The sequence below is a fragment of the Marmota monax genome, unplaced genomic scaffold (assembly GCF_021218885.2).
Source record: "Marmota monax isolate L192 unplaced genomic scaffold, Marmota_monax_Labrador192_F-V1.1 WCK01_AAM20220418_F8-fsc00039, whole genome shotgun sequence".
NCBI classification, from domain to species: Eukaryota; Metazoa; Chordata; class Mammalia; order Rodentia; family Sciuridae; genus Marmota; species Marmota monax.
Genome location: NW_026693602.1, coordinates 5669557 through 5695976, shown reverse-complemented (window position 1 = coordinate 5695976; position 26420 = coordinate 5669557). Strand labels below are relative to the sequence as shown.

Below are 26420 nucleotides of genomic sequence, written 5' to 3'. Positions count from 1 at the left end.
AGTTAATGGCAATATTCCTGAACATAGATTTTGGGATGTTCTTAATTTTAAGAGTAAATGAGGAAAAGATTAAATAATATATGAAAGGATACATCCTTGAGGTGTGAAATGTGCACTGGATTGACATCTGTAATTCTACCGCTGACTAGCTGGGAGTTTTTTGATAGATCGCTGGGGTTCTTTGATACCATTTTCACATTTATCAAATAAAGGTAGTAATATCTATCAGAGTGGAGATAACACCAATTTCCATCACCTGATAAATGAAAGAAACAAAATGTGTTATAGTCACACCATGGTTTATTATTCACCATGAATAAAGCACTAATGTATGAGCTAGACGCAGTGGCACATGCCTGTAATCCCAGCGGCTTGGGAGGCTGAGGCAGGAGGATCACGAGTTCAAAACCAGCGTCAGCAAAAGAGAGGCGCTAAGCAACTCAGTAAGATCTTGTCTCTAAATAAAATACAAAATAGGGCTGGGAATATGACTCAGTGTCAAGTACCCCTAAATTCAATCCCCGGCATCAAAAAAAATTACTAATATATGATATAATATAGTAGAATCTTGAAAACATTGTACTAAGTAAAAGAAGCCAATCACAATAGACTGTACATTAAATGGTTCCATTGTATTAACAGCTCAGAAAATCTGTATGAACAGAATGTATATTCAGGGTGTCCAGAGCTGATGGCTAAGAGGGGTTGTGGAGAGGTGGTGAGTGACAGCTAATGAGTAGGGGTTATTTTGGCAGGATGATGAAAATAGACAAAACTCAGTTGTGGTAATGATTTTGCAACTCCATGAATAGCTTAGAATCCACTTGTTATGGATGGAATGTTTGTGCTCCCCCCACCAAAATTTGTATTTTGGAGTCCCAAGCCCTAGTATGATGGAATTTGGAGATAAGAATTTGCAGAAATGATGAGTTCCAGACAAGATCATGAGGATGGTGCCCTCTGATGAAATCACTGTCCTTTGAGAAAAGGAGGAGACCAGAGCTCACTTTTTCTGCCATGTAAGGATAGAACAAGAAGGTTGCCTTCTTCAAGATGGGATGTGGGCCCTCCCCAAGAACAGGATCTACCAGTACCTTGAACTTGGACTTTTCCATCTCTGGAAATGTGAGGAACAAATGTCCTCTGCTTTTGACACCCAATCTGTAGTACTTGTTACGGGAGTTCAAGGTGACCACTGAATTAAACACTTCAAATAGGTAAGTCGAATGTTATGTACATTACATCTCAGGAAAGCTAATACTTTTTAAAAAAAAAAAAAGCCCATCAAGTTTTTTGAAAGGATAAAACCATGGAAGGCATATGAAAGCTCTTTATTAAATAAGACTACCCTACATAATATTAGCCATATGATTATATTTAAAAATTCCTCCAAAAATATTTTTTCAATGTCACCCTATCAATCCAAAGAGATCCAAAAATAATCCTAAAACTATCAGAGTTCCTCTCCACCCAAACGAGGCTGACCCGTGGCACAGTGGCACTCTGGGGGCCTCTTTCTCACGAGGATCTGTATGCCATCTCCATTGCCAGCAGCAGTTACTTCAGATACTGTCAACTTCTAACTCCTCACAGCTTGGTGTCTTTCTCTGAACACATACTAATAAAGCAGAAAAGGCAAAGTTAATAGGATATTTGGGGGACACAGGAGATCTACTGTACACCCACAAGTGGCCAGGGACATGGCAAGCAGAAAAGTAGGGGAAAGACTCACGACACAGCCACATTGATTCCGTTCTGAAGTCTGTGTCCCTTGTGCTTGGAACACATCCTGGCGAACACAGCTTCCTGACGTCTCACTTAACAACTGCTGTGGACATTTGAGTATCAGGATGAGGGAGCCATTCAATAGAAATGACCGATGTCTAACTAGACGATGCTGAAAATCAAAGAGGCGAATTCAACCGCTAAATATAATATGCTTAGGCATAAATCCATTGATTAAAAGGAAAATAGCACCTTCGCTATATTAAAACAGGGTACAATATATTTTCCGTGATTCCCCATTGATTAAGTCCATTAGGACTAGTTATTGACCAATTGAGTTTCCACGCTACACTGATTTCACATCTGATCAAGTTAAGTTCCGGGATTATACTTACCTTATTAATTACAAACTAGAGGAAATAGAAGAACTAGATTTGATTTTCTAAAGTTAAAAGAAAAGAAAATATAAGTAAGTTTGGTTACCAGAAAACTGTAAAATGCTTTTCAACAAAAGACACCCAAACAAAGTTCAAAGTCAAGAACCAGACTGTGAAAGATATTTGAAATAAATATGCAAAAAAAAAGTTTGTATCAAAAATCTATAAAGAAATCCCCAAAAATCAATAAGAAAAGACAGTCTAATTAAAAAAAAAATAAGCCAAAGATACAAAAAGGCAATTCACTGAAAAGGAAATACAAATTTTAAAAAAGTCTGAAAATAAGCTCACCCTCATTGATAACCAGAGAAATACAAATTAAACCACTAATAGTATTTTTCATCAAATATGAAGAAGTTAACTTTTGAAAAATCCCATGCATTGGTGATGTTTTGCAGAAAGAAGGTACTATTAATCAGGGATGGCCATGTAAATCAGAACATTTACTTCTTACTGCCTGTTTAAAACAAAAAAAAATGTCCATATCTATGGACCAGATCTTCTATACCTCTAAATACCTACTAATTAAAAAAAAAAAAACTCTATCATATGCAAATATGTCCATTGCAATATAATTTGTAATATAAAATAGGGAGATTGTTAAATGGTGTATTCAAGAATGTTACATGGCAGATAAAATGGATGAATGCATATGCATATCAGATGATTTTGTTCTAATTTGCATTAAAAAATACATGAAATATAATATAATGCTTTTCTTGTCACAAAAAAATACATATCATAAAATGCATACATATGCATATTAGCCCCCAAAAAATCAATCATCCGGGAGAATATAAACCAAACTCATAAGTACTACTAAAAAGTAGGGTGGCAGGACTGCAAGATTTAAATGGAGTTAATGAGGACTTCTACTCTTACTGAAATATTTTAATGTTTTTTAAAGGGAATGTACAGCCACATGTTACTTGGGTATTTTTTTAAAGTACACATTTAGTGTACAGCCTGGTGACTATAATGATGATTATACATTGTATTCTTGAAAAATGCCAAAAGAGTGGGTGCTAAGTTAACATTAAGTCACCACAAAGTCATGAGAGTTGATGGAAAGGTTAATTATGTAGATTTGACCATTCCACAAGGTAAATATACTTCAAAACACCGTGTTGTATACAATAAATACATACAATTTTGTCTGTCAGTTACAAAAAAGAAAATATATTTTTTGAAATTGTAACTAAATTATATACTTAGAAAAAATATCTATAAACAAGTTTACCAAAATGCTCAAGTGGATTATTGGGGTGTTGCTCCATGGTAGAATGTAAGCTTAGCATGCATATGGCCCCAGGTTCAATCCCTAGCTCCCAAACAAAAACTTTAAAAAATATTCCAATGCTTTATCATGGATGGTGACTATTTCTGAAGTTATTTTCCTATAATCCCATATTTGTGGGTATGGGTGTATTCACCAAATTCCTGAAGTTAAATAGGAAAAGTGGTTACTATAGTTTGATACTCGATCATAAGAAATTTCAGACCCAACTTTTCGGAGTATCCCAGATTTCTAAGTGGTAAAATACACTATGTATACAGAAATGCTCTATGGGAGGAATAACCCACTAACTAATCCACTATTATCCATTTGATGAAGCATTGGGTTAAAATCTTCATTTAGCTGTAAGTTTTTATTTTGGAAATCAGAGAGCAGACCATAGAGGAAATGAGCCAAGCTAGTAGATTTTTGCGATTAAATATTACTACATAATTTGTCATAAACACTTTTCCTTTTTAAAATGTCAAGATAATTATATGTTAAATATTATCTTAATAAGCCCTAGAAACTTAGATTTTTTAATTACAGAAACATAGGAAATGTGAGCTTCCAGCCTCACATCTTTCACCTCTGGCCCTGCAAAATTTGCAGGTCACTCCAGAATCCTTCATTACCTGGTTACACACTAGTGGACAATATGACATTTTGCTTGGAAATGATATAGGATAATATGATGGAAAATAACTGCACTTTTTCTATTGTGCCTCTCCTGTAAAGCTATAAATAAGTTGAATTGTGCCCCCTTGATTTATGTTTATGACTATTATGATGATGATTTATTTTGGGTTGAGTGCTGACAGTGTGCTGAGAGCTCTACCAGGCTCATAAGGAGAAATGGTTATGCCCCAGAGGCTTACATACCAAGACAAACAATTCAGCCATAAAATACACCAGCTAAGAGATGCTTAATCTCAGCAGAGCAATGCTTCTTGGAGTTTATATGTAGGTGGAGAAAATTTCCTCCTTCTGGGGCAAGAAGGTTAATGTTCTTTGAAAGACTTTGAGGGCCAGTTTCCAATAGAGTTTTCATACAGGGCTAGAGAGACACCCAAGTGCATGCTCTTACAGCAGAGTAAAGGGGCTGGTAGAGCGAGGGTTCCCCAGAAAACAAACAGTTTTAGGTACTGAGTTAGTTACTGTGGTTTAAGATTGCCCTTCAAGGGCTTCAGTCTAGTGTCACCAACTCCATATTCCAGAGAGGCTCAGGGTGTTGCTGTTAATATCACGACCATCTCAAACCCATTCTAGAATAATATTGGTTAAAGACATATAACAATCTAGGCCAGTGTTTCAAAATGTATATTTTAAAGAGCACAGGGTTTGGAGAATGATTTTAGGTATGACAAAGTTCTTGTTTTTTTTTTTTTAATTGTGGGCTGGGTGGTAGCTCAATGGAAGAATGCTTTCCTAGCACGTGTGAGGCAGTGGGTTCAATTCTTAGTACCACCTACAAATAAAAAAGAAAAAAAGGTCCATCAACAACAAAAAATATTAAAAAGAATATATTTTTAAAAAAAAAAAATTGTGGATGTGTAAGTTTGAGAATTGCTATGTTAAACAAAGAGAAAAAAATATCTCTACTACAAGAATTTTCAGAACCATCAATTGGCTCATAAAAATTGTGAATCTCTGAGTTTGTCTACAAAGCATTTTTTTAGTAGAGGACTTTGCCAGACTAGTTCTCTGGGAAATACACACAGGGAAACACCAAGGTTGGTAAAAGAGAACAAAAGAGAGAATTAATTAAACTTCCAGTTTGTCTTAATTCTGATAATTTGGGGAGTTCTTCATTTCCTGATTCAGATGCTATAAGGACATAATGTGACTATCATTTCTCCCAGTTGAGCTAAGCAAGGCATAATCCTCCCCACCACCCTCTAGGCTGGTAGGAAAGATAAGAAGGAACAGATGTACAGAAAAAAAAATGGTAGCCATCTTCCCAGGTGGTTCCCAGTGATCCCTGCCTCCTCCCACTCCAGCCTTTGACAATAAGTAGAGCTAACTTGTACCCAGTAGGATGTTGTGGAAACGAAGATGGGTGACTGCCAAGACTAGGTTATGAGACACATTACTGCTTTGACCTTGATGTTCAGGATTGCTTTTCCTGGAGAAGGTCAGTGGCCATGTTGCGGGACCACTCAAGCAGCCCTGTAATGACCAACAGAGTCCTTCTGCCCATAGTCATATCAGTGAGTCTTCTTGGACACCAAGTCAAGTCCTCAGACAACTGCAGCCCCCGCCAGTGATTGCAACTCCACAAAAGACCCTGAGCCAGTATCACCCACAAATACTCCCAATAAACATTACAAGATAATCAATATCTGATGTTTTAAAGTATATGCATGCTCATTTGTTACATGGCAAGAGATAATTAGTACAATATCTAGATTTTGTGGGATTTCAAATATTCTGTCTTGTAGTTCATTCACGTGTCCTAATTTGGAAGTCTAAAACATTTGCTTATGGGGGCGTCTCCTTTCCATGAATTCAAGAATAGAGCTGAATCTCAATCAATACCAGGACCAAAAGAGTTTCCAGGAAACATCTGTATGATACTCTTTGAGAATCTACTACAATCACCAAATTTCCAAATACTCCTATCTCTTGCCAAGAGCAAGCCAACATCCAAAGAAACCGATAAAAACATGGAGATAATTACCCAAGACCTTTGGGAAATAGGCCCACCAACCAAGCTACTGAGTATCAGAAAGTAATATCTACTGCATAAATTGACATTGATAGTGTCTAATTTCTGCTGTGGGGTAAAACAGAAGGATCAAGGCGCTTACACTAACCAAGTTGAAGTGAATCCAGCTCTGCCATGTGGAACATTAGAAAGGAGGAAATTGAACAGTGTCCAAGGATGAAGGCAAAATTGGGAAAAAGGGAAACAATACAAAGGGTCTAAGGAGAACCCTGCAGAAACATGTGAACATGGTAGGAAACAAAGGAGCCGGTGATTGAGGGAACAAGAAGAAAATAGGTAGGTCTAGGAGGCCATGCCCCCGAGCACGAGTAGCCCTGTACAATGGGGCTCAGAAGGGGGCTGCAGTAGTCAGCTTTTTGTCACTGTAACCAAAAGAACGTGACAAGAACAAGTTAGAGGATGAAACACTTATTTTGGCTCACAGTCTCCAGGCTCAGTCCATGCCCAGCAATTCCTTTGCTCTGGGCCCAAGGGAGGCAGCACATCATGGGGAAAGCTGCTCACCCCATGTGGCCAGGAAGCAGAGAGAGGGAGCGGAAGGGGCCAAGGAGAAGATGAACCCTCCAGGTCACATCCCCAGGGACCCACCTCCTCCAACCACTCCCCAGAGGCCTATAGTTACCACCCAGTTGGTCCTTTCAAACTCGGGTGGAGTGATTAGGTGACAGCTCTCATAACTATGTCACCTCTGAATATTCCTGCATTAACACAGGAGCTGGAGGGGGACACCTCATAGCCAAACAATGATGAGGGATGAGCAACTTTGGAAAGAGGGTGACCCAACCCAGGTGTATGAGAAATCCCCTGGTCTCACAGGAAAGGGCACTGAGCCGAAGGACTAAGTACCACTCAGTAGTTCACAGCCACATGGAGCAGCAGGCTGGGAAGAAGCTGTAACCAAATGACAGAATACACAGAGTTAGGAAATGGAACACGACGAGAAGGTCCTGTCTGAGCTGTGAACTCCATGATCCCAACACAGGTAAAGCAGGTAAGAAGAAAGGAGGGATGAAGGAATAGGGAGGGATGAGACCCAGAACACTATGTGGGCTTCTTTTTTTTATGGTGACTACTGTGTTCATCACTATGACAAAACACCTGAGATAATTAACTTATAAGGGAAAAGGTTTTGTTTGTGCTCATAGCTTTTCAGGTTTAAGTCTGTGATGGATTGACCCTGTCACTTTGAGTCTGTGATGAGGTAGTACATCATGGTGGGAGCACGTGCATGAGTAAAGTCACACCTCATGGTCAACCAGGGAGCAAAGAGTAGAGGAAGGAGACCAGGATCTCACAATCCCCTTCAAGGACACACCCCCAATAACCTCACAACCTCTGATCAGGCCTCGCCTCTTAAAGCTTCCACCATCTCCAACAGTGCCCCCCGGGGACTAAGTCTTTGACACATGGGCCTTTGGGAGAAATTTCAAATCCAAACCTAAGCACTCCTATTCCTTTTAAGGAAGTTGGGGAAACATGGTGGTCCAGCTGAGGACGGACTTCTGGGTGAAAAAGAGACCAGAAAAAAATAATAATAATAACCCAGGATCCTTGGCACCATGGGTGCTTCGCACAGTGTGGGGTACGTACATGTCTGTCCGTCTGCTTTTGCACATCAGCTCTCTTTTAAAGAATTCTTCACCATAAGTTGGAATTATTTTCTCCCATTGCACCAAGTCCAGAAATAGCCCACAACCAATGATCCATTACAGCTGCTGTTAGAAATAAATTTACTTGAAACTTTGCAACAGGCTCAATACACAGTCTTGCCCGTGGAAACGCACGTACGGTAATCAGTATTCCTCTCCAGGCCCGGACCTGGTGGATAATTACAATTAAGCTTCAATGGATTAGCTGCCAGCAGGACAGTAGATGGTGAATGGTATTTTACATCTCTACTTTTTTAGCAAATTCAGGCATATGGGGTTCTTTTTCCCCCTCCTTGATGACAAACAAAAAAAAAGTTATTTTCAATTAATTTAGAAGACCATCAAAATTACTGGAAATTGTGCTGTTCCCCGTGGCAGGATGAATGAGATACAGAGTGACTCTCCTCATTGTGTTAGAAATGCAGGGGTCACACACGCTGCTTACAGAGCCCCTCGTTTACATTTTTCAATTAGGAGATAATCAGTGTGCCATTATGAGTAAAAATTGTTGGAATGACCTTTTGGCTGTAGGTTTTAACCAGCAAATCTTGGGGGACGATTTGATGGACGGCATGACAGGAGAACAAGGCAAGTTATACTAATGATAAATAAAAACAATTATCACACTTATTATCTGATAAATAATTTATTGTGATTTGCCATTAATCCATCTCAAGCAGCCTCCTGGATAAAAACATACCCTAAAGACTGACTCGTTCAGCTTTCCCCTCAAAGTGTCAGAAATTCTCCTCTGAGAAGCACAAAGGAAGCATTTACCTGGAATCTAAAGAGCTGTCACTGCGTACTTGATCATTTTAATCAGTGCAGATAAATTATGCCCCTTATATAAATGGTAAATCAGTTACTTCTCTCTCGGCTTTAAAAAAAAAGAAAGAAAAAATCTGGGAGAAGCCGTTTGAAGAGAAGCCATAGCTCAAGGCTTAGGAGTCTGTTTTATTTTAAATCTCGTGTTCCATTCCTGCTCAAAGCCATCAGCCGGTGCCCGTTAGCCAACGCCCGCATCCTGTTCCTAATTTCAGAGAGTACATGCTATTATAATAGGATAATTAAATTCTTTACTATACTCCATAAATTCAATTGGTAAGGATTAGTTGAATCTATAAAAATGATTGTAATGTGGGAGATCAGTGACAAATACCGTCTCTGTACGGCGCTCTGCTTCCTGGACGTTCTAATAGGTAAATGTGCTTTACTCTCAACCCTGGTGCCAGCTGAGCACTGCAGACCTTCAGGACCCACAGGTCCTGTAGCCCTGGTGACGTCATCTGCTGATATCTTCAAAACTAATACCAATACTATTTTTCTCCTTTGTGCCCTCAAACCGAGACATCATGGTGACCCATTCAAAGATGGAGTTTGATACTACTGTATTTTACAATTTGGAGATTAAAAAAAAAAAAGTAAACTGATTGGACTTTGATTCTCTCTGATGTTAAACAAATGTTCTTTGTTAGGCTTTTCCTATGCTTTTTTCCTCTCGATGTCTCTGGACACTGCTCTGCTATTGTTTACTTGGCCATCCTACCTATAAGCCTGGACTGATTTCACAGGATCCAGGGGGCATTTGAATCAGTCAAACATTAACATTAGGCAGAAATCCATGTATCCATCTCAGAAAATGCAGACTGGTATCCCCTGCCGTGGTCGTCCCCACCAGGAAACTGACCTGGCACCAGGAAGGCAAAGGGTTCTCATCCCCACCTTAAAGTATCTGAAAGAAATGAGACCATTTTTTAAAGGGCTGTTGAGAATGTGATTATGCAACCATCAGAGTCAGGAAATTCTTCCTCCTGGCCACCCAAATCCCTCCCTCTGCAACCAAAGTCCATTTTAAAATTTGATCATAGAACAGGGAGACTCACTGGCCTCTTTTATTCTACAAATAAGGGCACTGTGGTAAAACCAAGCGCCAGGATGTCCTTATCACCCATGTTTCCTCAGCCATGAAGGAGGCGGAGATGTCCTCTTGACAGGCTTTCCTCAGCTGTCAGATCTTTTATCCCCCCTCAGGAGGGGAATCGGGATCAATTTCAAAGCCTCCAGCTAGACCAAGTCAGAGAGACCCCAGCCCCAGGGGCCTTACAAAGTAGAGCAACAGAATGGAGAATTATGAGTGTCTTTCATGCCAGCATGATTTTAAATAACAGGTTAAGATCCTAGGTTACACTCAATTTAAGGACAAGGCAAGAAGGCTACTTTTCATAATATAACCAATTTCCACTACATCATACATAAGTCACAGAAGCTCTCTCCGTGTGGAGTCACAAGCCCTGTTTAAAGAAAGCTAAAAGGACTGAAAAAAATCGCTTCTGCTCTCTTTTGTCTGACATGAGAAATAGATGTCACTAATGCAAATCAGGACAACTGAAGGTCTCGCGATAATGAAGCGTTCAGTATTTCAATGCCAACATCGTGAGAATTCAGGAAGGGGAGATTTTTTTCCCCCTCTGCTCTCCTGTGTCTGCTCTGTGTCTGTATGAGCCTGCCTATGCATGTGTTATGTGCTCAGGTCGCACAAATACTGTACCAATAAAAATAAATAAGTGGCACAGGAAAAGAATCATTCTCTTCTCATCAAAATTTCAGATGATTTTCTTATAGATAGGTTCCCTTTTTAATAGAATTCACTTTGAAAACTGGTCATCCATCTCTAGCCTTCTAGAAGTTCTCAGGGGAATTTGGTAGGTGGCGCCTGCAAAGCCCGCTACAGTACATATGGGCAGATTCTTTGTTTGAAGCAAGTCCAGAGATGGGCCTTCTGCTCCCAGGCTTGAGGTAGAACTTTCCAGCACTCCCTACCAAGCAGAACAAAGCTCACATCTCACACAATTCCAAATATCCTCGGGCCTCCCAACTCACCACCAGTGGTTTGAATCTCAGTGAACAGGAAACTAAAGGAGGAGACAAATCATCAGTAAATCTCTTAGGCATGGATCCACAAATACTAGGAGCCAGGGGAAATAACCAGGAAGGTCTGGAAGTGATTCTACCAGAAAGGGAATGATGATCTGGTTGGCTTCAGGGAACCCGTTGGGATAAATCAAATGACTGAAATGTCAATACCGAGGAATGCAATCTGTGAAGAGGACAAAGAGGTGGGGAATGGAGGGTTGGGGCTGTAGATCAAAACGACTCGGACTGGCAATGAAATACCGATGGATGGAAAAGGAAGTATCCGTGCTCAAGCTTTATGAGTTCAGGTAAAAGAAATATATGAAATCAAGGGGAATTAGCAGCGGGTGTCTGCCACGTGCTACTAAATCAGGATGAACTCACAGATACATAGCTGTAGAGGGGAAAAAGCAGGTACCCATGTCCCCATAAATTAAAAAAAAAATGCATCATGCCATATAAATCTGGGCTCAGATGTCTCGCCTCTCCTGCTGCTACCTACTAAAATGTTCCAGAGTTCTCCTCGCTCTCCTCCTTCTGACCCAAATAAGTGTGGGTGCTAAGGCCCCTGTTTAGCTTCTCGCCTTTGAATTAATGTTGATATTCTTGGTTTCTGTCGGGTAGGTCCTGCAGGCAGACTTTGGCCGCTCTGGGGTTTAAAGACACAATATAAATAAACCAAACATAAATAAAATGGTAAGTGACAAGATCACAAAACTCTGCTACTCTAGATTTCAATTATGGAGACATTTCTTAAAGGATAATAAAAAGAGCAAAATGTGGGTCATCCGGGAATTTTTAGAGCTGGTGCCTCTTAGCTGCTTGTATCATAAAGTGGAAAGGGCAGTTAGAGGTGAGGTAATTGGGGGCTGCTCACGACAAATAAGAAAGAAACAATCAGGAATGTTGAGGTGGAGCGTGCTGGGGAGCATGACCCGATTCCATTTACTATGCTTTATTTGTGGAACTTTTCACAGATACACAAAATAGGGAAAAGGTGAGGCCGTAAGAGAGAATTCTACCCTGAACATTCAAACTCACAAGGGAAAAATCTGTGAGGCAAAATTACACTGTGAAATGTCATTCTCTAAAGGGCTTAAACAAGAAGTGTGATAAATGTTATTACTCCATAGTGTCGTAAGGGGTGTAGAGGACTCAATCACGGCTCCGATTTTGCCCAACAAGTACGAGAAGGCAGTTAGAGGAAAACAGATCCTGTTTCAAAGAGCTTTTAGGGCTAAAGGCTGCCGCAGAAAAGCGAAAACCCGCTAATACAGCCATCAAACGCATAAATAACTTCGGATCATCACTGCCTCGTACCCCCTTGGGTTTAAAGGAACCACAAGGTCAGGGTGAGCAAAGAATGAATAAAGCTAAAGGTCAGAAAGGTCCAGAGGAAATCCAGACAAGAACCACAGGAAAACCAGCCTAAACCAATCTTTAAGACCGACTTCCTTAAAGATCTCAGCAAAACAGTTGCAAGAAACCCTATAAAGTCACTTCAAGATCAAGCAAGTGTGTCTAAGCCTGGAGAGGAACAGCTGCACTTCTAATCTGGCATACAGATAAAAGACTATCCAAACAGCTAGAAATTAACACCCATGGAGACGGTTCTCAGATACGTGATCACAGAAACTTTGCAAAACCAATGTATGTGTGCCATCGTGGACTCTAGTTGCAATACAGAGGAGACAGACTTTAATGAATGAGCGTGTTGAATATTTTTTTCATATGTGGTTTTCACCCTTGCCATGGGTCAGCACCAAAACTATACAATATAGCCCTGATCGGGCCTTCTCAGGCTTCAGTCACCCTTGGGAGACTTTCCAAGAAGGGACCTAAATTAACCGAGGGATCTATATGCACCATGAATGAGAGGGCAGAAGGGGTCAATAATCCAGAGAAGAACTTTGCACCCCAAAATCTCCTGTGTACTTGCACAACGAGCTATGAACAGGGAGCGTTCTCTCCCAGCACAGGAGGTCTCTTCCCATGCTATCAGTCAATCAAAGCTAGCAGCAAAACAAGATGGAAGACACTGAGATCAAGATACAGCGTCCCCACTCCTGCCCACCTGCATGAGCTGGTGGGGAAAGGTGCCAATGCACTAACTTTTTTTAAAAAAGAAAGTTGTAGAACAAAATGTACAATATGGTCCCACTTTTGTTTTTTAAAAAGCACACATTCTGAATGTATTTATTTTATGAGCATATCTGCAACAATAAACAAAAATGTTTAACACTCAATTAAAACTGCGATTGGAGGAAGGACTTTCATTTTTACTTCATTCATTTCTGTATTTTTTTATACTTGTCTTGTTTTATGACTTTAAAAAACAACTTTAATATTTTCCAAACTCAAACCTGGGACTTCCTCTCTGACTTTCATGGTTGCTTGTTAAAATAAAATAACATTTGTCCATTCCACTTCCACAAAATCTCTTAAGGTCAAGACTTTACTCTCTTAGCCAAAGACAGAAAGACTCGGCTGATGGACAGGTTAAGGAGACAAAGACATCGTACACAATGCACAAGCCTGGACTGGGTCCCGGATCAGAAAAGATATTTTTTCTTTTGATATAAAGGACATTATTAAGACACTTGAAAAAAGAATTGGCAAAACTCTAGAGACTTAATGGCATCCTTAATTTAATTTACTGATTTTGATGACTACTTGGTTATATAAGAGAAATCCTAATGCTTAGGCTATTTATTGATATATTTGAGTCAGAAAAGAAAATTATAAATATAGATACACACAAAGAGAAAGCAATGTGGTTAACATTAGGGCAATTTTGGTGGGGGTTATAAAAGAATTCTCTTTTTTCATTTTTTTTTAGTTGTAGAGAGACACAATGCCCTTATTTGATTTATTCATTTTTATGTGGTGCTGAGGATCGAACCCAGTGCCTCACACGTGCTAGGCAAGTGCTCTACCGCTGAGCTAAAACCCCAGCCCTATAAAATAATTCTTTATACTATTCCTGCAATTTGTCCATAAGTCTGGAATTATTTCAAAATACAGTTTTAGAAAATCAGGAAAGAAAGAAGAAAGAATGGGGAGAGAAAGAGAGAGGGAAATTTGCCTTCTCTCCTACTCCTAAATTTAAAGAAACTTGTGTTCATAATCTCCATTTTGTTTGTTGATTTCATTCATTGACATAGTTTGATCTTCTCAGTAAAGTCTGATATGCATTCAGAAAAACAACAGAGTTATCACAAATAAAACTAATTTAACTGTTAAACATATCTCAAGACATTTCCCAGACAAATATTGATAGCAAGTGTGATTAACCGACCTTACTGGTAGGTAAGAAGATTTCAGGCATTTGGACAGTCATAGAATGAATCAGTGGCAGGATAAAACAGAAATCAAGTGTACCAGTAGCTCACTGAGTGTGGTTTTTAAGTCAGAATTATGTGATGCAGCAGCTATTCTACAATGGAAAAGTGCCCCAGGGAAGCTACAAGGGTTCATCAAAGGCAGAGGGTCAGAGTCCTCTGTCTGCTGTGGAGAGACACTGGTCATATTGCTATGCACCCCATAAATCACAAATAATAATATCCTGAGGCATTCTCTTCTGTATTAAAAGATAAGAACTCTGTTTTTGTTTCCAGAACCATCGCTCTCTTTCCCTGCTTCACACGGCTCATGTAATTCAGAAGATAGACTTCATTCAAAGAATGAAAAATAGGTGAGTCTGAAGCCCCGTGCCTCTCTCCATCAATTCAGCCAGCTGCAGAACGTTATCTGCCTTGTAAGTAGCTGGGCTCCCTCTAACAAGATGAATTTCTTTCCTCAAACAGGTTTGTACTTGGAGTTCCACCACCAACTCTGCTAGCACCTGAGAAAAGTGTGTTGACATAAGAAGCCCAAATGTGGACTTGACAGAGCACAGGTCGACCTCCTCTTTGAAGGAGAAAGACACATAGCATTGGAAATAATGAGCCTTGGCAATGAAATGAGAAGGAACCTTTCCCCATGGACCCTGGCAGGGAGGCAGGCGGGCTCCGACGTCATCACCGGACTAGAAATGGCTCCAGAGGCTTCCTGCAGGCAGTGTTCTCCTGGAGTAAGGCCACTCGGCTCCGGTGTGGTCCAGACGGGCAGCTTGGGCCCCACCAGGGAGCGTGTCAGGAATGCAGTACCTCAGGCCCCTCCACAGATACGCTGATCAGCCTCTACATTCTAGCAAGATCTCCAGGACATGGCGTCCACATTGCTGGAGTGGGACCGGCACGGAACGCTGAGAAATGATGACCACCTGAGCCCCGTGGGGGAAAGGCACAGGCACCCGCAGGCCCACAAACACCGGCCCTCGGCAAACAGAACTAGGAGAGAAGACTGCTGCCCTGGTCTGACCACCCTCCCATGGCATCCTGCATTCTGCCACTTCAGCCCTGCAGCCCACCCACTGACCCATCCCTCCCCTCAGTCTGAGACCCATGACCAGCATTCACATTCAGTGAACTGCCGAGGCTGGGCAGCCTAAGGCCTGCTGTCTCAGACAGGTGTCCAGGCGAAGTCCAAACCAGAACTACTATACAGGGCAGCAGTCCAGCTGCTAAATATATGTCCAAAGGAGATGGAATCAGCATGCCAAAGAGCCCTCCCACGCCAGGCGCCATTGCAAGATCAAGGCCAGCCTGGGTAACTTAGCAAGACCCTGTCTCAAAAGAAAAATATGAAAAAGAGCCAGGGAAATAACTAGCTGTGGTTCAGTGTTAGAATATCTCTGGATTCAATCCCAAGTACCAGAGAGAGAGAGAGAGAGAGAGCGCACAAGAGCACTCTCTTCACTGCAGTGCTCTCTACAACAGCCAGGTTATGCTATCCACTAAGTGTCCACCAGTGGATGAGTGGAGGAAGAAAACATGGAATAGATATGCACAGTGGAATACTATACAGCATTACAAAAAAAATAAATTCTATTATTTGTGACAGTGTGAATAAACCCCAAGGACATTATGTTAAGTGACACAAGCCAGGCAGAAAAGGCAAAAAGCACAGCAACTTGCTAATACTTGGGACCTAGAAAAGTTAAGCTCACAGAAATGGAGAGTTGAATGGTGGTTCCCAGGGATGGTGGGGGAAGGATCTGGGGGTTGGAGAAATGTTGGTCAAAGAATTTATAATTTCAGTTAGATGGAGCAATAAGTTCCAAGAAATGGATTGTACAACATGGTGAGCATAGTTATTAATATACTTTTAATTGACACATAGTAACTGTATATAGTTATGGGTACAACGTAACATTTCAAATCATGTACACAATGTATAATGATCAGATGAGAGCAATTGATGTCTATTACCTCAGACATTTATCATGTCTTCATGTTGGGAACATTCAGAATCCTCTCTGCTGTTATTTTGAAATACTCATTTAAGTGTCATCAGCCATAGTTACCCTACCATGCTACAGACCACTCGAACTGTTTCCTCCAATCCACCTGCACCCATGTACCCAGTCTCTCTCCATTCCTCCCTCCCCCACACCTTCCCCAGGCTCTGGTAACCACTATTCTATTTCCCTACTTCTTCCACATCAACTTTTAGCTCCCACCTGGAAATGAGAAAATGCAGCCTTTGTCTTCCTATGCACAGGGTCTTTCTTCCAGTTCCATCCAAGGTGCCACCCGTGACATAATTTTGTTCTTTTTTGTGGCTGAACAATATTCCATTGTGTACATATGCCACATTTTCTTTACTTATCCACCAATGGACACCTAGGTTGAATCCATTACTTGGTTATTGTGAATAGTGCTGTAATAAACATGGAGTGCAGATCTCTCTTTGGCATAATTATTTCAGTTCCTTTGGATATACACCAAGTAGTGATTGCTGAATCACATGTAGTTCTATTTCCAGTTTTTGGAGGAACCGCCATACTGTTTTCCACAATGGCCATACTAACTTATGTTTCTACCAACAGTATATAAGAATTTCCCTTTCTCTGAAACCTCACCAGAATTTTTTTAATCTTTTTTTTATTTTTCATTAATAACCATTCTAACTAGGGAGAGGTACTCTCTCATTGTGGTTTTCATTTGCAGGCCCCTGACAATTAGTGATGTTGAGCATTTTTTCATGTAGTTGTGTTTTGCTTGTCTATTCAGGTCACCACCCAATTTTGAATCACATTCTTTTTTTTTTAATATTTATTTTTTAATTATCGGCGGACACAACATCTTTGTTTGTACGTGGTGCTGAGGATCGAATCCGGGCCGCACGCATGCCAGGCGAGTGCATTATCGCTTGAGCCACATCCCCAGCCCATTGAATCACATTCTTTGTGTCTTATTTTATTTGGGTTTTGATGTTAGTTGTTTTGGTTTTGGTTTTGGTTTCATTTTGCTGTTGATTTGTTTGAGTTCCTTATATATTTTGGAAATTAATCAATCCTTTGTCAGAGGAATAGTTTGCAGTCATTTTCTCCCATCCAGTAGGCTGTCTCCACTCCACTGATTGTTTGCTCTGCTGTACAGAAGCTGTTGAGTTTGATGCAATCCCATTTGACAGTTTTGCTTTTGCTCTCATTGTTTTGGGTATCATAGCCCAAAAAAAAAAAAAAAACTATTCTGCAACCAATGTCCTGAAGTGTGTCCTGTTTTCTTCTAGGAGTTCCATAGTTTGGGATCTTACACTTACATCTTTTGTCCATTTTGAGTTGATTTTTGTATATGGTGAGAGATGCAGACAGATATTCAGTTTTTCAGCACCAGTTTGTGAAGAGACTGTCCTTTCTTCAATATGTATTCTTCCTGCCTTGCTGAAAATTAGTTGGCTGTAAACATATGGATTTATTTCTGGATTCTCCGTTCTGTTCCATTGGTCTGTGTATCCGTTTTTATGCCAGAACTCTGCTGTTTTGATTACTGTAACTTTGTAGTACATTTTGAAGTCAGATACTGTAATGCCATAGGTTTGTTCTTTTTAATCAGAGCTCCTTTTAGAGTCTTTTATTGTTCATACATTGTATTCTTGAAAATTGCTAAAGGGGTAGATTTTAAGGAATCTCACATCAAATAAGAAAGAAGAAACAGAAGAAAGATGTGACATAATGCTTATATTAATATTCAATTTAGCCATTCCATATGTAGACATATTTCAAAACAGTGCCTTGCGCATTATGCTGTCATGTACAACCAAAGAGAACAAATAAAAAATAATAATGATTTTTAAAAAGAAAGAAAACACAGTGCATTGTATATAATTAATATAAGCAATTTTATCAATTGAAATAAAAATAAGATTTTCAGATGTGGAGGAGGTCTTTGCAGATCTCCGGGCTAGACTCTAAACTTCAGCGTACCTACTAACTCTATGATTATATGGCATCCCAGTTTCCAAATTTCATCTGACACTGAAAATTAGGTGACATCATGTTTTTAAATATGCATCCAGTTCCATGTCTGTTTGTTCTGTCTGCTCATACAAAGCCCCATTGCCTGAAGAGCTTCACAAAGTGAATATCACTATGGGTTTTGCCCACCATTTGGGTTACCCTAGTATTGTGCTGGCATATGGTGGGTGCCCAGCAAATCTGTTAAATGGATAGTGAAATTTCCCACCAGGAGAGTCTATTCTGCTACCCAAAGGTAGCTACAAGGCAGCACTGTTGTCTCTGCAGCAAACTGATGACCCTACATGGTATCGTACCCTATTAAACACAGCTGTCATTTCCACTGATCAGAACCACAGCCACCAAACCTCTGTCTCCTCCCAGCTAGGCATTTCCAGAGCTGCCACTGGGCAGCCAGAGCTGAGCTATGCTTCTCTTTTTTTTACCCCCTTGTTTCTATTATTCTCTGGCCAAGAGATAAGAAAGTTGCATTGATTGTGCTACAATATCTCACAGAGTAGTGGTGATATCACTGTTGCAGTTTTTAACTTCCAGTTCACCTTCCTCCTAAGACTCAGCAATGGACCACAGGCAGATTTGAGGGTGGGATGTTCTGCAGAGCTCAGAATCCTGCCTCTCCTCTGAAGTTGTAGGGTTGGATCCTTTATACTATCTCCTCTTCTACTAGGCTGCCCTGGGTCCTTTAGGCAAATAAACCCCACAGGCCCTTCCTTGTGACCTTGCCACTCCCATTTGGCAGGCTGGTCCAGTCTTTTCTAAACCACCAGAGGTGGACACAACTTAGACTCCAACTGGGTCTTCCAGGTACACTTAGAATTGAGTTCAAGACTACACTGCATCTGACTGTGGAGAAAATCAGTCAATATGAGCAAAGTAGCTTTGGGGGGGATGGACAACTGAGCTTGCTTACCTTTGTTTAAAGATTGTCATTTCCAGATTTGTCCCACGTATACAGACAGCTAAGGATATAGAGCAGAATGAAACCAGTTTCACCCTCACAGCCCTCTTCATCCAGATCACCAGTAAACATTTAAGAAAGCTGTCTAAGCCAACCTGAGTGGGTAGATGAGGGGGCCTGTAGAGGAGGAAGCCGAACTCTCCATAGGGAGAAAAGTGACAGCATATATGTCGAAAGGGTAATCTCACCAAGAACACACTGGTCAATGGTTCACGTTTGTCCCAACCAAATGCCACCCTTTCTATTTGCCAGCCCACCACTGGACAGGCCAGGGAGTCTCTTTTACAGTCTACACACACAATAAAAAGCTATTGGAGGATATACATATATATATATTTATGTGTGTGTGGGTGTGTATTCCAATTCTTAATCCTGGGTACCTCTATATGTGACCTTATTTAGAAAGAGGGTCTAAAAAGAGGTCTTTGCAGATGCATTAAGGATCCTGAGGTGAGGTCATCCTGGATTTATCAGGTGAGCCCTAAATTCAATGACAAATGTCCTTGAAGGAGTTAAAGAAGAGAAGATACAGACATAGTGGAGAAATGTGAAGACGAGGCACAGATGGGAGGGATTCGGCCATGAGCCAAGGACAGCTGGGAGCCATCAGAAACTGAGAGAGGCACAGAGGGACTTGCCCTTACTCCTTAGGAGGGCTGCAGCCCTAGCCATGCCTTAAGGTCAGGCTCTGTCCTCCAGAATGAGAGAATAAACTTCACTGGGTTAAGTCACCCAGTGTGGGGTCGTTTTGTACAGCACTGTGAGGAAACTAATACAGAGGGTTTCCACGTTTCTGAACCTACGTTGTCCTTAAATCATTTTATTGCCTGGCTTTGCTCTTTTTAATTGTCTTCGAGACTAGGGAGAGTAACTTCTGTTTATTGAATGACTACTGTGCACCAGGCCCTGTCACAGGCAACACTCATTTATCATCTGGTTTAATGCCTATAACAAGCCTGCAAAGGTGACATCCTCCACCCCACTTTGTTAATTAAAAATTGGATGCTCTGCCCAAGATCACATAGCAAGTAAATATTTGAGCCAGGATCCCACTCTAGATTGAGTTCTGTGTTCTTTCTCCTCTTCCACAACTACACAGAAGCTAAGATTTTTAATCCTCTTATTCCTTAAAGGGAGAGGAAAAGCCAATTCCATTATGACTCCCTTTCCAACAGGAAACTCAGTTCTGCTCAGGGAAAGATACCCAGTTTCAGAAAGACCAGATATTGTCCCTGGCTTCTTATCAGAGATGGGGAAGGAATTTATGAGAAGCTATGGGATCTTTTCCTGGTGGCCTGCGAAGGGCTCCTGGGGGTCCTGCCGGCCACAAACATCCCAGTCCACACAACGGCTTGAACTATGGCAAGAGGAGAAATTCACTTTCCCAAGAAGAAGCTGCCAGTTCTGTTTCAACCCTCAAATGGAGCCAAAATTGACTCCAGTTCTTCCTTGGAAGCCGCACAGAATAATTCCAAACCCCGACCCTGCAACAGCCTTCCAAGAGTTAAAGACAACAAACAGGACCCAGACAAGAGCAGAAATTTTGGGGGGCCCTATATATACTTGGTCTTTGATCTCTTCTTGGTTGTTGTTGTTTGTTTGTTTGTTTAGTTTTTTAATTGATTTTTGATGGGTCTTTTTTAATTATACATAACAGGGCATTGAGACATCTATGCACGTGAACATGACATAATGTGGTCGATGTCATTCCCCAGGACCTCCCTTCCTCTGCTCTAGCCATCTCCCCTTACCGTTTCAAGGGCTCCCTTCCTTAAAAGGCATGATTTCCAAGCCCTTTTCCATCCTGGTGTCCTGCCCCAACAGGACCTCGCACCACTGTAAAGTGGGCTACCCCCTCTCGTCTGGCACCTGCAGCTGTGCCGTGGCTAAGGCCAGGCGTCCTCCCCCGTGGGTGCCGCCCCCGCCCTTCCCATCTACCCCAGGCCTCACATTCAAGCTGAGCCGAATGCCATCCATCTCCCAAGGGCGGTTCTGCTTGATAACTGCACAAATGTATTAAGTCTCCAAAGTGTTTCACCAACCCACTCACCCACCTGCCTCCGGAGGCTCCGTCCTGACGTGGCAACGTGATCCATCAAGTCAGTTCCGTGTTCTTCAGCCCACACCGTGCAGGGGGGACTAATGACACTGACTGTTCCTGCTACAGAAGCAACTCAACTAGACAGCAGCCTTCAAAACAACAGGAGAGGAGCACCTCGCTTTTAGTCACCTGTGAGAAGAGGGAGGGGAGCTATGTATATCTGTACTTCCTGTCTCCTGAAGTGCAAGGCCATTTGCCTAGAAGCCGGAACAGGGCTCACGCTCTACTGACCTCAGTATAAACTAGGAGCCTCTTTTCCTGGGGTACTTAAGCACTTCACAGACACCAAAGGCAGTGAAGAAAGAAATACTTGATTTAGAATCTAAGCCCAGACCCTGTGGTTTCCAGATGGGGACTTCCAAAGCCCATCCAATGTGTATGGATGCCGCACAAGGACAGGAGAGGCCCCTCCGGCCATCCATCACAGGCTCCCAGCAGCTCTGCTTCGTTTCCTGCCCACCGGACCCCGGGAGTGAGGACTGGCTGTATTGCTCCCATTCTCTCTCTCTCCTTCTTTCTCTCCTTCTCTCTTTCCATCCCCTCCCCACCCCCATTTTTGTTTCAAGAGCACTAAAGATTGGATCTGTGCAACTCTGTGCACACCTGCCAGGCCCTGTTCCCTCCCCTCTGGAACCCTCCAGGGGAGGAGGGAAAGTCCACAGGCTGGGCTTCAAGAAACACAGGGAATAGTCCTTTCCTCACTTACCACACTGCATTCATGAAACACCCACACAGAAAGCTGGGGGCCTTCTCTGCTTGGCCATGAGAGAGGAAGAGCTAATAAAAGCCACGAACAGCCAGAATGTTGACTGCTTCTGCTTCTCCCCGTTCAGAATGGCAGACTGTCTGAGAGCTCAGGCTCACCCTGTCCAGCCCTTCATTATCCGGCTTTGGAGCTGGAGCCCACAGAGGTTAATGGCTTGCTTTATTAACGAAGAAGCAAAGCCACTGCCACGAGTCTTTCATACATAGCAGGATCCAGGGCAAGAAGAATAAATGTTTACGTAAGTAATTTCTTAATCTATACCCAATTCATTCCAGAAGTGTTCAGGTGGTTTTTGAAGAGTCATAAAACAAATAAACAAACAAGAACACTGAACAGGAGTGAATGGATATGATTAAAGTTTTCCTTATCTTAAACTTGAGCTCCAAAAATGGGCTCCTTGCTGTCTCAAGTACTCAAGACTCAGAAAATTTACATTCATTGCACTTTTCTAGGCTGTTCTAAATTTTGAGTGATGAACAATTTTCTTCTTAGAACTTTAAATAACTAGTGAGAAGCCAATGAGGACTTGCAGGCAAAGAGGTTCCTTTGTGGGCAATAGTTTGTACTTAGGTGGATTCTGCCTTGATTGCACCGAAATCTATTTGCTCTTAACACTAGAGCCTTTCTGCTAAACATTTACTGTTAGAAAATAGAAACAGGTTATGACAGACAGCAGGACAAGCAGATGGCTAAAAGGGGTCACTGGGTTGGTATCAGGGTTGGCTTGGTGGTTATATGCAGGTATCCTACAGACGGCTACTGTCACACTTCTCCAAGACTGGTCCAAGAACCACAGTAGTGACAAGACCTGGGACCTTGTAGAAATGCAGACCCTCAGGCCCCCACCCCAGACCCAGCAAATCAGAATCTGTTTTTAAAAAGATCTCCAGCTTGATCGAGTGAGTATACATGAAAGTTTGAGAAGCAGGGCCCAACCCCAAAATCACTGATGCAGATGTTAAAAATGTAGACATAGAATAAGCAAATAATACCCGGATCACAGAGTCGCCGTCAGTGAGAGAGGTTCTGGTGGGGGAGAGGAGGGGTTTGGGTTTGCTTTTTGTTTCTGTGTATTTAGAGGATTTTGTCTCTGTCCTCATTGATCTTCAGAACTATCAAATGAGAATTAAATGGAGGAAAGGTGTTTTCAAGCCAATTTGTTTAGTCATACTTTGGCACACATCGACAAAGATATTCACCCCCAGGGGGCATAATTGTTCTTGAGAAGTGACTTCGTCGTAGAGAAAACTTTTGTTTCCAGAGGCACAGGCGACACAGCACGGAGTGGAATAGAAATATGGCGATTATCCAGTTCATTTACTTGCAGAACACAGCCAGATAAACCAATCCAGGTAGCGCAGGCCATAAAAACACACTCCGAGGTGCCTGATTTCTCCAGGATCACGGCCACCCTGGTTCAAACGAGCTGGATCCCAGCCAGCCTTGCACATCATTATGTGCTTTACACAGTGCAAAGGGAGCGTGAACCAGCAGATGCGGGGTGGGGGGGTGTTGGTCACCCCTGGACCCAGACGACATCTGACAAGGGATGACATTAGGCTTTGGCAGAGCTTCGGCTGCCCTGTCTGCAAAGCGCTTATCACACGGAAGGCAGGGCGGCCTGCCAAAATACAGACACGGGGACCAACCAAAGGATAATTGCTGTAAATTCCATACAGAGAGCGAAGACAGAGATGTCAGCAGAACTCGTCGCCTGGCTGGGCAGCCGCACACACAGGATAGCGGGGTAGAGGCCAACAAGAAAGGGAAGATTTTTTTGAAAAGGCCAAATTTGTTCAAACAAGGTATGGCAGGCCAGCTGGAAGCACGTCAGTCAAGGACTGGGCTCTCTGCTCAGAGGTATTTCTGTCACTTGGACATGACAGCTTCTCAAAACCAAATATAAGGAAAAATTACAGCTAGATTTCCTCCAGGCACAGAGTATTTCTGATTGCAACTTAGGGAACCAGCAGATTAAATAGTGTTTGTTCAGCCCCTCCTGAGAAGAGGGTCCCTTGTTAGGTGCTTTGCAGAAATAGGCTATGGTGGAGGGCGGGGCAGTTAGCCTGGGGATCACAGCCACCCCCAAAGGGCTCTTTTTTGGAACCTAGAGATCCTAGAAGTTCCTGAAATGGTATGAAAATGTTTGTATGTGTTTATGCATCTTTTTCTGGAAGGAAAAACCAGAGCTTTCATCAGATTCTCAAACAGATCCATGATCCCCCAAAAGGTTGAGAGTTCCAGTTAGTTGAAAAAACTAGGAAGGATAAAAGCGTGCACTTGGTGACATCAGGGAATTCTCCAAAAAATCCTGGTGGTCACCCACACTTTAGAGTTAAGGAACAGCAAGGATAAACGTGATCAACTAGCCCTCCAGGAAAACATACCTAGCTACTGTATGACCTTCTTTGGCAGGAGGTGGATTGCAGAATTAATGAAGAAAGGTACCAAAGAGGACCAATGTGATTTTTCTTTTTTTCTTTTTTAAGATAAAAGCCCCAGGACCAGAGCAGAGGCAAAGAGCGTTTGGGAAGTTCCTTCATTCTCCCCAGCCCCCCTCCCCCATTATGGATCAGCATCCACTTATCAGAGAGAACATTCAGCCTTTGTTTCTTTGGGATTGGCTCACTTACCTTAGCATGATATTCTCCAGTTCCATGCATTTACCTGCAAATGCCATAATTTTATTCTCTTTTAATGCTGAGTAAGATTCCATTGTGTAGATACGCCACAGTTTCTTTATCCATTCATCTGTTGAAGGGCATCTAGGTTGGTTCCACAGTTTAGCTATGAAACTTGGGGCAAAATGAAGAAAGGCGAAGGGATGGGAGGGGGCAGGAAAGATGGTGGAATGAGATGGACATCAGTACACTAGGTACAGGTATGACGGCACATATGGTGGGACTCTGCATCGTGCACAACCAGAAAAGTTGTCCTCCATTTGGGTACAATGCTTTGAAATGCATTCTTCTATCATGTAGAACAAATTACAACAAATTTTAAAGAATTAAAAAAAAAAAAGAGCATTTGGGAAGCAGATTAAAAGCTGTGGTGGGACTCCTTTATCTCAAGGTCAAGCCACAGGGCACAATCAGTAGCTAAGTGATGGAAAGACACTGGGGGGGGGGGATGGAAAAGATGGGAAGGGCTGAGCTGGTGTGGCCTGGTGCAAGCTCACCCAGGAACTGCCACTACTCTCTCCCAGGTCCCCCAACACCACATCCTGGTCTTGAAGAGCCTACCCTGTCTCCATTTCCCTTCACTCCAAACTCACCTGGGTGTCTTCCAAGTGCTTGGCCACCTACAAAGGACGGGTGGAGTGTTGGACCCAGGAGCCTTTCCAGTGATCTCAATTTTTTTTTGGGGGGGTGGGGTACCAGAAATTGAACCCAAGGACACTTAACCTCTGAGCCACATCCCCAGCCCCTTTTGTATTTCATTTAGAGACAAGGTCTCTCTGAGTTGCTTAGGGCCTTGCTAAGTTGCTGAGGCTGGCTTTGAACTCACCATCCTCCTGCCTCGGCCTCCCAGGTCACTGGGATTACAGGCATGGGCCACAGCACCCAGCCAGTGGTCTCAATTCTATGGTTCTCCTGGGGTAGAAGTGAGGCTTGTAGCCCTGTGGGATACTGTGGCTGGTTCTTAAAGAAGGGATTGCACCTGGGCAGCTGGCAGTGGAAGAAAGGACATTCTAGGAGGAAGGAACAGGCAGGAAGGGGCAGCTCCTGAGAAAGGCTCAGCGCTCGGGGAGGACACCACCTCTTCCTGTTGACGGAGGTGCTCTGAGAGCCAAGCAACAGTCAGGAGACTAAGTGCCTCCAGGATTAAACTTCCAGCCCATTTAGTCTTAAATTTCCTGTCACCCAACCCCCGTGGAACCAGAGAATAGCCTCTTCTATCAGAGAGTGACATAAAACCCAGCAGCATTTATGCCCAATATTGATTCAAACAAGTGCATTTTGTTTATTTCTGAAGCATCTCCAGCAAGGAGAGTGGGTTTACTGCAGGTCAGGAGGAAGCCAAGAGCTCACCCAGGCTGCAGGAGCCCACGCAGCACCATGTGGCCTCTCTGGAAGGCAAAGATCACCCTTAAGTGTGCAGGGCTTAATGCATCTCCAGTCCCCCAAGACCCCAGGACTGCTCCTGTCTCAATATAAATCATATCCCGAGACTAAAATATCCCATGTGCTCCCTGGTATATTTAGTGAGGTTTTAGACACACATTGACAGTAACGGGAGGTGGGGTAGAGAGGGTCCTGCTTACTTCTGAAACAGAAAAGCCACTCAACCAGGGGAATTGTAGCTGAAAATCTCATGTAATTGAATTGTGGCTTTAATCCTATGATGAACAAATGGCAAACTCCTGTCCCAGAGGACCGGTTCCCTTCTCCCCTGCTCAGGAGACATTCTATACACCCATTTGGGACCATCTCCACCAGATAGCCAGCGTTCTCCAAATGACTCATTTGAAGAATGGTCAAATTGGCATTATTTTTAGTAGTTG

The 26420-nt window shown here is 42.3% G+C and overlaps 1 long non-coding RNA gene across 1 annotated transcript in view; it reads right to left on the bottom strand.

Moving 5' to 3' along the window:
* Window positions 1–22039, bottom strand: part of LOC124103123 (uncharacterized) — a 63098-nt gene extending 41059 nt beyond the window's left edge. The window contains exons 1-2 of the long non-coding RNA XR_009228228.1: window positions 21857–22039; window positions 21104–21279 (exon numbers count right to left, since the gene is read on the bottom strand). This is a non-coding gene — a long non-coding RNA (uncharacterized LOC124103123). The remainder of the gene's footprint in view (window positions 1–21103; window positions 21280–21856) is intronic.
* Between the last annotated feature and the right edge of the window lie 4381 nt (window positions 22040–26420).